A 13829-nucleotide genomic window follows, 5' to 3' on the forward strand; every position below is an offset into this window, starting at 1 on the left:
TATATATATATATATATATATATATTATAAACAAAGAGATGGGATAGAGAAAAGAACGGGAAGCAATGATAATGATAATTATCTTAGTAATGATATTACAATTGAAAATAAAAATATTTGAAGAAATATTGTAAAACTGATAAATGGAACAAGGAAAAAGTACAAAACCTATAGAACTAAATATGATAATTAGAAAATTTAAATGATATGGATGAAGAAAGCAATAGTAAGATTGAAAAAACAACTAGAGATAAGGTGAAGGTAGTAGTTGCAGGTATAAAAATGTATTGATATTGAATGAAAAGCAAACATTAAGATAACTGTATAGAGTAGAGGCCTAAGAGTGAAAGAGCTTTATGAAGGAAGATGGAGATGGCTGGCTAGATGAGAGTGAATAGTAAAGGTGGAAAAGTTTAAAGATATTTAAATGATAATTGGGTAAGAAATGTTGTAGTTTTGAATCAGTAGGATAGACTAGGTGATGCAGATGCTGGATATAAGCAGGAGAATGTTTGGCAAGGGTGAGACTGGGCAGCAGTGTTGTTTGTGACAGAGACAGAAGGAATTAAAAAAAGGATAGGAATAAGAAAAAGGAGAAGGAAGAACTGCAACTGGAAATAGGGAAATGAAGAATAGAAAAGAAAATGAAATTAAGATAAGGGAGAAGAATACAAGAGAAGATTTAGGTCAAGAAAAATACAGATGATAATTACAATAGCAAGATTTAAAAAAAAATAGATATCAGGTGAAGATTGTAGTTATGAATATTATTCCACTGTTAAGAATAATGTTTGGAGCTGTTGAAGAAATATGCAAATAGTGAAAAAGTGAGAGATAAAAATAACTATTAAGTATAGAAGCCAAGAGTGAGAGGGTAGTAGGGAAGGATGTGGCTGGTGAAAGGCTAAACAGTGAATATATATTGCTTAATCTTTTCTATAATTTCTTTTCATAGCAAATATAATATATCTTCTTTTACATAAAACTGATGACAATAATTTTGCTTTCATAAATTGCGTGGTAAATCATGTCATTGTTTACTGCCTCCCACCCAGTTCCAGTTGGCCTGATGGAAAGTGTCCAAGCCATGACCATCCTTTCTTTGTTTCTTGGTCATTGTGTTTGTGGAGGCATATATGGCTTAGTGGTTAAGGTGTTGGACTCATGGCCATGAGATTGTGACTTTGATTCCTGGACTGGGCAACATGTTGGCATTTTTTGAGCAGAACACTTCCTTTCATGTTACTCCAGTCCACCCAGCTGGCAAAAATGAGTAACCCTGTGACAGATTGGTGTGCCATCCAGGTGGGGAATTTATCTGCACCATGAAAGCAGAAAACTGACCCTTATGAGTCAGTATGACTCGAATAGATAACGTTACCTTTGTTTTAGGCATTGTGTTTCTCAGGCACAACATTATCTAATGTAGTGTTAGACATTATATTATTAAGACGGTAAAGGTCCAGTCCTTATTCACATGTGGTGGTTTGTATGTCTCAATAACACTGAATGCTATGCCAGTGGAGTATAAGCTCCTTATAGACATTCCCATGCTGGACAGGTCAAAGGATAGAGGTCAAACTTAATATGGATTACCTCTTCCCAAAGATAAAAAATGGGTCTGTGTAAGGCCAACAGTTCTAACTTGAAAAAAATAAAATTATAATAGTATTGCTGACATTTTACAACTAATAAGACTTTTGGGAGGAAGGCTTTTTCTCAGAGAAATATATGACATAGCATAGTAAAATCTGACAGGGAAGCTGCATGAATGTATGAATATATTTTGTTGAAGTTTATTGGAGAAGATTGCTCAATGGGCAGAAAACCAATCATACAAGTGAATTTGAATAAAAAATGCTTTGTTATATTTGTTCCACACGAAGTACACAGACACTCCCTTGCCAATCACACCATTGTGAATGCTGTAAGCCAGTGGTTAAGACAACATTATACAATATGTCCTTTCATTGTTTACAAAACATGATATTTAAATTCTTTAAAGAAATATATATATATAAGTAGATAAGATTCAAACTACATGCCAAGACTGGATTATTATTCGAAACAAACATAAGGAACTTAAATTCCAAATAAAAGAGATTGCAGAAATTCGAAACTGTCATCTGTAATAGCCATCAATCAAATCATATTGGAACAAAGAAAAAAAGAAAGAAAACAAGCTAGAAAGCTTGATTTAACATCCATTTCTGTTTCACAGATTTAATAACAAATTGCAGAATACAAACACTTCATGAACAGAAGATTAAATATGAAATATCAAACTGTTCAAATTAAATTGTGAAAAGCAACATATTGCAGAGTAGTTATTATTCAATATTTCATCACATGTTGATAGACAGAACAAACAGGTGATCTCAGTATTCACAGGTTGTACCTCTCTGGGCAGATAAACCAAGAAATATCTGATTTTTATTACATTTTTTTTTTTTTTCTTTAATATTTTTCTTTTTTGTTTTTGAAATGTTAAAAATAATGAATGGCACATAAATTGATTAAATATTTCAAATATTTTGTTAATTTCAAACATTGCGTCATACATGATACTGTGACTGGGATAAACCCCAGGAGTGAATATGCTGGGTGTGATAGGCGTGTGTTACCCATTCTCTAATGACAATAAATTGCCAATAAATATTAAATATTAACCCTCATCACATGGAAACCAAACATACTCAGTTCCAGGCTTGTGTACTTGAGACACCAACACCAAATTAGCTCATTTTTAATAGCGGGTTGCTTTACAGAATTCTCCATATTTCATATGGTGTAATATGCACATCTTATTTTTACTGGTATTTTATTTCTGCTATCCAACAGAAAGAGGTTGCAAGAAGCCAATTTTAAGAAATTACTTCAGTATCTGCACATTTGCGTGCAAAAATTTAATTAGCACTGTGAGGGTTAAGTTTACTCAATACTGTGACCATAATCATCATCATCAGCATAATAATCATCATCATCAGTATCACCATTTAACATCCATTTTTCATGTCTGCTTGTGTTGGAGAGTTCAACAGGAGCCTGCATGTCAGAGGGTTGTTCCAAGGAGATCATAATAGGAAACTAAATTTTTCTGGTTTTTATTATGAAACATAATGATAGGGTTAGTCAATCATGTTAGGATATAGCACAGGTGCATGACAGAATAATAAGAAAGTGACAAAAACAAGAATCAAAGGTGAGTGGTAACAATCGATTTACATCTTGTGTTCGTCACAAGAAGTTGTCTGTATAAATATGTTAAATACTCATTAAGTGAAACTGATTTTCTTTACAATAAATTCTGTTCTTGTAGTATCATGACATAATCTACAAGTAATTTGTTTTCAAATCTAATAATGCACACTCAGAAGTAACGGTTAAGTCATGTCACAGTCTGGAGTTGTTAACATAGCAGTCAATAACTAGTCGTGGAGAACAGGTCACATGTGAAAATCTGCATTGTGACACATTCAGTTTCGTGTGTGTGTGTGTGTGTACTGGTATATTGTACATGAACTAATAGTTTTAATAATGGTTGAAAAATATGTCTCACATAAAGGTTTAACACGTTGGCTCCCATACAAGCCCAAGAGGTTTGTGATAGTATTATTGCAAGACCTACATGACATTCCTGTGGATCATCTCACTATTTCTTTCCTGGAAGCTGCAATTGTAAATTTGCTTAAGTATGTGATTATCGTACAGTAGAACAACAGGTCTTTTTTTTTTCCTATATTTTCATAGATTTTTTTTTTCATTTTTCTTTAAATTTTTTTACATCTATATCGTTGTGTGTTTCATTATGTCATGAGGCAAAATAAAAAAAAACTGAGTAAATTGTTGTCGTCGTCGTCGTCACCACCACCACCACCATCGTTTAACGTCCATTTTCTATACTGGCATAGGTTAGATAGTTAGACAGGAGCTGGCCAGCCGGGGACCTATCCAGGCCCTGTTTTGGTATGGTTTCTATGGCTGGATGGCCTTCCTAATGCCAACCACTTTACAGAGTGTGCTGGGTGCATTCATGCAGCACCAGCACTAGTGCATTTCACATGGCACCAGCATGAGTGCATTTCACATGGCACCAGCACCTGCGAAGGACATGCTTGTATGTATGGATGAGCATGATTTTACTTGACTTGACATGTCTTCTCAAGTATAGCAAATCGCCACAAGTCCCAGGGTCTTGTCATTTGCTCAGTGAGGCCCAGTATCTGAAGATCATTTCTCATCAATTCGTCCCACATCTTCCTGGGTCTACCCTTTCCACACTTTCCCTCCACAATTAGAGATCAACACTTTTATACAAAATACAATTAGCAAAACAGAAGGGAATGAATGACTCACAAGAGAGTCATAAGTAAAAGATATTAATGTGATCCTTGCCTCACATATGATAAAGAAAAAATGAAACTATGGCACTTCTACCAAAATTAAAAATAACATATTGGGACCCTGAAACAAAAAAAAGGAATGAGCATGGAAGCCAAAGTGTTGAAGTATTTTGTCCTGGTGTGTTAATTCTGTTGATGCCCCTCACCAGAACTTCAAGAGAATACACATTTTCTATCATAAAATGAATGAATAATGTTTCAGTGGACCAAAAAGCCAGAAAGGACCAAGTTCTTTGGTTTAAAACTGAACCGAATTAAAAAAAAAAAAACTGAAACAAGGCTGTTATATATATATATATATATATATATCTGTGTGTGTGTGTGTGTGTGTGTTTGTCTCCTACCACTGCTTGACAACCAGTACCAGTGTTTTTACATACACATAACTTAGCAGTTTAGCAAAAAGGAGAGCGATAGAATAAGTAATAAGCTTTTTAAAAAAAATAAGTCCTGGTGTTGATTTGTTCAACTAAAATCTTTCAAGGTAGTGCTCCAGCAAGGCCACAGACTGAAACAAGTAAAAGATAAAAGATACAGTCATGCATTTGTTATTTTGCTTTCCATTGGATATTCCTTTAATAAGACAAAACATTGGCATTAGCACATCAAGATAAATGAAATGGTTCTGAGACAGACTTTTATAACTTTTTCACTATTCCATTAAAGAAAGAACAGACAAAACAGCTATGTGTAATATCAACAGTGAAACCACAATTAACCAAAATGTCCGTTTCAACTGATCTACTAATTACACAACAATACCACTATTTATTTCATGTCAGATTTTACTTGCCATCACAGCTTGAATGTATCTATATTATCACATCTCATGAGATAGCTCTCTATTCTTTATTACTTCTCTGAACTTTATTTCCTGTGGGTCATATATTCTTTGTTTCCAATTCCCCAACACCAAACACTGGATAAAAATCAATCAAATACCAGTTTGAGAGGATTATTTACCAAACACACATCAAACATTGCCACAAAGTTTGCAATCATGTCTCCAGCAGTGTCAAGTAATTCTAATTTCTCACTCATGCTTCAATTATTCAAACAACATTTCTATTTTCCTTTTTTATTCATAAAACATGTGCTGTACTAACACTCTCCAGGCTTCTTCATCCTTCATCAATGAGTTCATTAAACCATGCATTATATATCCTTTTTATAGAATATTAGTAGAGTATTGATAATCCTCAATGCTGCTAATATTCTATCTATATATGATTAAATTTCTGTCGGCAACATTTTGTCTTTGTAAAAAAGCGTTTAACTCAATCGCTGCTGAATAATTCCCCCATTGTTTGTCAATACTTCACCAATCTTATATCGAAATACTTCAGGTCATTGTAGCTACAACATTGATATCTTATCAATCACACTCTTACATCAATACACTACTAATAGCAATCAGAACTTTCCTATCTATAATGGCTGATAATAGTCAATGGTTGCTAATCAATATTAGCTTGTATCAAAAAATAATGCCCAAATCTTTTGAAAATATTTAGTCTGAGGAGGGGGAGCGGGTGGAGGAGGAGGAGGAGGATAAAATGGAGATCAACAAAGCTGATCTCTAATTTGAACTTCCAGTTAATGCTTGAAGGAAATAAAATTGGAAGTTTGTCAACAGCCCAAACAATTTTGTAGATATCCTAACAATTTAATAGAAATGCTGATTTTCTTAGAAAACAAGACAAAACAAAAACCATTATAATATTGTTTTTGATAACTGAAATCAAAGTTTTGTAAAAATATGAAGTGTCAGTTACTCCATTTGTAAAACTTGTTTGCCTGTTGTAATTAACAATTAACGATTGTGAGAAAAGGAATTCCAGTAGGTTAGAGTTTCAAGAAGAAGGAACTGGCGGAAGTTTTTAGTGCAGAGTTTTATCATTATTGCCTCTTTTCCATGCTTGCATGAATTGGACAGAGCTTATTGAGGATAATTTTCTATGGCCAGGTGCCTTTCCTGTCATCAACCCACGCCTGTTTCCAAATAATGTCATAGGCATGTTTTAGCAGAATATTGGAAATGAATGACATTTGTTCGCGACAATGATGCAACACCAAGATAAAGAGACACAAACATACTTACACTCATACCCCACACACACACACATACTTACACGCACACACACACAAACATATACTCATATGCATGCACATACACACAACAGGATTCTTTCGGCTTCTCTCTGCCAAATCCACTCACAAGACTTTGTTCAACCCAGGGCTATAGTACAAGGCTTGCCCAAGATATCACACAGTGAGTTGAAACCAAAACCATGTTACTGGAAAGCAAACTTCTTAAACCACACAGCTACATCTGTCCCCCCAACAAACTCCATCTAACACGTGCAAGCATGGGGAAATAGATGTTAAGGATGTTGATGACAATGAACATGACGATGACAATGGCAGTAGTGATGGCAGCCATGGAAGTGGCAGCAGCAGCAGTGGCAGCAGCACTGCTGTTGACAATGAGACGACAACGTCAGTGCATAACTTAACTGTTTACAACTGTTCACAGACGGCTTACAATATCTTATGGGTTGTTTTGAGAATTTTTTTTACCTAAATATGTTACCATGAAGCTCACCACACCAGAATCCTTCCAAGGAGGACAGATAAAAGTGTAAGTCATTTAATTAAAATTTTGGTGCAAATTTTAGAAGATTCTGAAGAAGATGATCAGCAAGAATTCAATTAAGCATATCCAGAAGATAATTTGGTGTTAGCCAAAGATGAAGGATTTCAACTGGAAAGTGATAACATGATAACAATATGTTTCAAACGAGGGGGTATAGTTTCTCAATCAGTGAATGCTAGTAGTGATGTGATATTGGTATAAGATTGACATGAGTTTAAGGTCATTTCTAACCAATAATTCTCAACAGCCTACAGATAATTTCCACTAATTGTTCATTGTGAAGTGCAGCCGATAGCTGCCGATAAAGACAGTCGTCATTTCTATCCCATCCACCACTTAGCTGTCATTGTTATGTTAGCCAATACCTTCTCACCTCTACATCAACATTTTCTTCTTTTTCTAAACACCTGCCAGACATCTTTGAATGTTTGTCAATGGCTCAAACAACTTTGTAAATATCCTGACAATTTATTACAAATACTGATTTTCTTGGAAAACAAAACGATACTCAATATAATATTGCTTTTGGTAACTGAAATTAGAGTTTCTGAAAATATTGATTTCAGATTTTAGCACAAGGCCAGAACATTCGGGGGAGGGTTTAAGTCAATTACATTGACCCCAGTACTCAATTGGTTCTTATTTTATCAACCCCCAAAAGAATGAAAAGCAAAGCTGACCTCAGCAGAATTTGAACTCAGAACATGAAGATTGACAAAATGCTGCTAACGATTCTGCCAGCTCACTGCCTTAGAGTTTTGTGAAGATTTTGATTTCAAATTTTGGCACAAGGCCAGCAATTTGTGGGGTGGGCATAAGTTGATTACATCAACCCCGGTATTCAACTGGTGCTTATTCTATCGACCCCAAAGGGATGAAAGGCAAAGTCAACCTTGGTAGAATTTGAACTCAGAATGTGAAGACAGACAAAATACTGCTAATCATTTCACGCAGTGTGCTAAACAATTGTGCCAGTTTGCCGCCTTAGAGTTTTGTGAAAATATTAAGTGTCATTTGTAAAACTTGTTTGTCTGTATGTCTGTAGCAATTAACAATTAACAATTAACAAAGCCTGCTTCATGAGTGTGTGTCATCTGCACAACACTTCAATTGATTTATTTATTTATTCTCTGATTTCCTTTCCACTGGAATATGTGGTTTCATAATCTACTGTTTTGTTACTGTAAACATGGTGAATATTCACAAAGACAAACATGTTTGTTTTGTCTGTTTACAATGAAAGAAAAGAAAACAGAACATCTATTTAACAGTGAAGATCAAGAATGCTTCAAACATCTTGTCGATGAGTTAATAGCTTTAAGCATGTAATAAGATGCAGCATACACATGCATGTATAATAAATCCATGTATATACATGCTCACACGCACATGCATGAACGCACACACACACACAAAATTCATTACATACACATTATCATCATCATAATTGTCACCACCACCGCCGCTGCCACCACCGCCGCCGGGCACAAGGGCAGCATGGGGAAGGGGATTAAGTGGATTACATTGACCCCGGTGCATAACGGGTACTTATTTAATCAGCCCCGAAAGGATGAAATGCGAAGTCGACCACGGCAGAATTTGAACTAAAAATGTAGGGGCAGATGAAATACCGCTAACCATTTCGCCCAACATGCTAACGATTCTGCCAATTCACCCATTATTATTATTATTATTATTATTAATAATAATAATAATAGCAGAACATCACAACATGGATGAACCTGGAGAGGTGAAAGGCAGGATTTGAACTCAGAAGATAAGAATAATGTATATTCTATTTTTCTCTTATTCTGTCTTCACTAATACATGTTCAGTATAGGTGTTTATGCCTGGACTACGTGCATGTCTGTGTGTCGTGGAGATGGTGGTCATGAGTTATGTCTGCATGCGCATATTCTTTCAATCACAGATTTTGTCTTTCAAAATAGATTGATTTTCCCCATGTGTATATATAACTGTGTGTATGAGTGTGTATACTTTTACGTACGTACATACATACATACATATACATACACACACACATATGATCAAACAGACTGGTGTTAGTCTTGGCAAAACTTATATTACTCTTTTTATTGATTTTACTACATTACATGTGTGTGTGTGTATACATATGTGTATATATATATATATATATATATATATATATATATATACACACACCAAGCATCTTCTATACATTTTTTCTTCTCCCTTTTCTTTTATTGACTTTTTATATATGCATATATATATATATATTCGTATATACATAACTACATACACACATACACAAACATATATATATATATATATATATATATATATATATATATATTCAGACACACACAAATGCACACACACACACACACACACACATGCATACACACACACATAGCTGCATAATTCTTTTAGCACTGCATGTTTGCACACGTGTGTTTTATGAAGTGTGTATTTCCGACTGTAAGCCTGTGTGTGTATGTACAGTGCACAGATATATATGTGTGTGCCTGTATTTTTGTTCGCCTGTCTAAAACGATATGTAAATATGTATGTGATATCACCTACTCTTCGATAATTCTTGTCATTACGCATGTCTGTGTATACATTGATGAACATAATTATAATTGGTAGGCAACACTTTATTAATTCATGCTTGATTAAACACACAACTTGAAGGTCTATTAATTGGTTCGGTCTTGAGTTCATGAATTATGCCAATTCACTAGGTTTATGGATCGAGGAATGATTTAGATGTTAACAAGAAAGCTATAACACTATATCCAACATTCTCAATGTGTACACACCAGTATACACTATTATATACCAGTTGTTCATAACCTGGAAGGTATCATCCCACTCAGAAATTGTAAGTTCACAAGGGGGTCACTAAAGATCAAGATAACACTAAGGCAAACGCTGGAGGTTTGGAAGAATTGTGATTTTTCTTAGAAATGAAATAACCAAGCTAAAAACAATATTGATACTTTAAATGTTTTCAAGAAAAAGCTTTGTCAAGCTTAGAATATAAGACATTGTGATGTATGATTGAGTTAAAATGTATGAATTTGTTACCATATTTCTGTTGGAATACACTGGCATTGTTTCAATTAATTTTGGGAATAATGAAGAATTTAGTAAAATAACTTTGTCGCTTTTATCATTAAGTTGGCAAGCTGGCAGAACCATTATCGCACCAGATAAAATGCTTAGTGATATTTCATCTGTCTTTACATTCTGAGTTCAAATTCCGCTATGGTCAAGTTTGTTTTTTGTCCTATCAGGATTGATAAATAAGTACCAGCTAAGCACTGAGGTCAACGTAATTGACTTACTCAAGTTTCCAAAATGGCTAACCTAGTGTAAAAATTTGAGGTACCATATTTGAACATGTACAAGGAACCCTTTTTTGTTAAAAATTAGGTTAAAAAAATATGGGAGCTTCTTATACATGGATAGTATTATAATTCCTTACAAAACCTTTTTTTACATATTTTAAACCCCAAAATCGATCCCAGGACTTATTCTTTGGAAGCCTGGTACTTATTCTATCGGACTCTTTTGCTGAACCACTAAGTTACGGGGATGTAAACACACCACTATCGGTTGTCAAGCGATGTTGGGGTGGACAAACACAGACACACAAACACATACATATATATATATACATCTATACGACAGGCTTCTTTCAATTTCTGTCTACCAAATCCACTCACAAGGCTTTGGTCAGCCCGAGGCTATAGTAGAAGACACTTGGCCAAGATGTCCCGCAGTGGGAATGAACCCGGAACCATGTGGTTGGTAAGCAAGCTACTTACCACACAGCCACTCCTTATATTACTTCACCAAAGTAAAACAAATAACTAATTCAAATTTTAGCACAAGGCCTGCAATTTTAAGAGAATGGGTAAATTTATATCGTTGACTCCAGAGCTCAATTGATACTTATTTCATCAACTGCGAAAGGATGGAAATCATAGTTAACCTCAGTAACATTTGAACTCCAAACACAAAACCAGAAGAAATGCTAAACATTTTGTCCATGCAGTAATGATTCCACCAGCTGGCCTCCTTCAAAGTGAAACAAATAGCAAATTCTGACAGCAGATAAATACTCTAACTGTATTATACACTCGTTGTATTAAGAGCTCATTATGCTGAACAATATCCACCACCCATCCTCTGCTCTTTCTTTTACATCTTTACTTATCTACTTCTTTGTTTTATTTTTTATCTATTTTTTTTTGGCTAAACATTAGTAATAATCAGCAACAATAACAACAACAAAAACAATAATAATAATATTTATCGTTATTATTATCATTATTATTATTACTATCATCATCATCATCTTCGTCATCATCATTATCTTCATCATGTTCATCATCATTATTATCATGATCATTATTATTATTATTGTTGTTGTTGTTGTTGTTATTTAGAAGGAGAAAGAAGAGGAAAGAGTAGATATAAAGGCACAAAAAGAAAACGAGCAAAAGAAAATAAGCAAAAAATAAATAATATGTCTGACTGAACACATGAAATAATTATTCTCTTCCACAAGGATATCCTTTGAAATGACTTAACAATCAAAACAAAAACAAAAAAAAAACATTATCAGAGTTGAATGAATCATGAACTTATGTTTTTGAATAATTGATTTGCTTTTCTTTGCCTAAGACACACAGACAGCTGAAGAAAGCAGGATGACTGCAAAAAAGGTTAAGGTGATATTTTACCTACAGCCATTGAGATGTGTGTCACTGACCTGTCTGGATGAGGAACATGGAACATGTGGTATTCCTACCATAGGTGGTAAATGAGCAGAGTCAAGAGACAGCATCGGACAAAATGGATTGCAGGAGGTGCAGATGTGGCTGTGAGATAAAGAAGCTTGCTTTCCAACCACATGGCTTCAGGTTCAGTTCCAATTTGTGACACATTCATCATGTGTTTTCTTCAACGGCCCTGAGCCAATAAAACATTGTAAGTGAATTAAGTAGACGAAAACTGAAAGAAGCATGCTGTCTGTCTATCTATCTATCTATCTATCTAGTAGTAGTAGTCGTCAGTCATCAAATACTATCAGAATAGTTTATTTTACTGAAGTCCAAAATATCAATGTATCTCACTTTGGTTCACTGTCTGCAAAGATAATTAACTCCATATAAAATCTCATACTTTAACAACTAACATTTTCATGCAAATTATATTAGAAACATTACAAGAACTAAGTAGATAGCTACATGGTTCTGGTTATATTATTAATGGGCCTGTTGTTCTTTGCCTGACACAAATTGGTGTTTAGAATACTTAATATCTGTTATATTAAAATATCATTAATTACTGCATTTGATGTGTGAAAGACACACACCAATTCCAGCAATATATATTCAGGAGAAAATATTTTTAGTATATTGAAGCATGTAATATAAGCCCTTTGCATATAAGGCCGGGAGTGATTTTTGGCGGGGAAATTTTTAAGGGAATAAAAGGCATCTCATATGCCATCAAATACAGTAATTATAACTCAGTAAAACAGCTATAAATAATCAAATCTACTATCCCAATGAGAGGATTGAAAGTCACATAGTTAAGCTATTGAAGTACTCCTTATTGCATAAATCTAGCATGAACCTAACTACTTCTGATCTGCTATAACATTTCCCTGGAAGACTTTATATCAACTTCATTCATTAAATAAATATCTAAACAGAAGTCACAGAGTCAGAAATAAGCTACTGCCAAAATCTGGTCTAATATATTTCAAAATTGACAAAGTCATAGCCATCCATTGCAGTCGCATTTTTTTTTTGCCTTAACTATATACATGTGGACATTCCAAGAAATCTTTGATATTGGAAATATATAAAGAAGAAACCAATAAAATAAAAATAATTTGTCTGGTGGTAGTTTATTCAGAATTTTGCCAATGATGTATTCTGGGATCGATATATGATCTGTTTTATGCTACTGGCAAGTCAATAGACTTTTTGATGTCAGCATGCTGTGATGTTCAACTACTACTACTACTACTACTACTACTACTATTAATAATAATAATAATAATAATAATAATAATAATAATAATGGGAAAGCCCAGGAATAATTGAGAATGACAAGGTAAATATACTGTGGGATATAATGATCCTGTGTGATTATGACATTGAACATCGAAAGAGGAATAAAGAGGGGAAAAGTGTGTTTAATCATGGATACTGCATGCCCTGGTGATGACGAAGTATCAGAAAGTGAAGAGAAACAGGTCAGTTACAATGATTTGAACTGGGAAATAAAAAAACTGTGGTCGTTGAAAAAGGAAAATGTTATACCTATTGTTGTAAGAGCTTTGGGTACTGTAAATACCAACATCACAAACTGGATTGAAAAGATAGGAGTAAATATGAAGATAGAGCATCTACAGAAAATAGTGTTGTTTGGAATTGCATGAATCCTTCACAGAATTCTCAGAATCTGAACAACCTAAGTCCACTGTTGGTGGACAGCTGACACTGTTACATTCTCAAGTGAGACTGAAAGCGCATTGTATAAACATCAGGTAGAAAGAGTATTTAGGCGCAGGAGTGGCTGTGTGGTAAGTAGCTTGCTTACAAACCACATGGTTCCGGGTTCAGTCCCACTGCGTGGCATCTTGGGCAAGTGTCTTCTACTATAGCCTCGGGCCGACCAAAGCCTTGTGAGTGGATTTGGTAGACGGAAACTGAAAGAAGCCCGTCGTATATATATATATATATATATATATATATATATAT

General features: G+C 34.4%; 1 protein-coding gene across 1 annotated transcript in view; it reads right to left on the bottom strand.

Annotated features, from left to right (window-relative positions):
* Positions 1–13829, bottom strand: part of LOC106874937 (NAD(P)H-hydrate epimerase) — an 871776-nt gene that overhangs the window by 577887 nt on the left and 280060 nt on the right. The gene's annotated exons all lie outside the window — the stretch shown is intronic.

The sequence above is a fragment of the Octopus bimaculoides genome, chromosome 18, assembly GCF_001194135.2.
Source record: "Octopus bimaculoides isolate UCB-OBI-ISO-001 chromosome 18, ASM119413v2, whole genome shotgun sequence".
Taxonomy (NCBI): domain Eukaryota; kingdom Metazoa; phylum Mollusca; class Cephalopoda; order Octopoda; family Octopodidae; genus Octopus; species Octopus bimaculoides.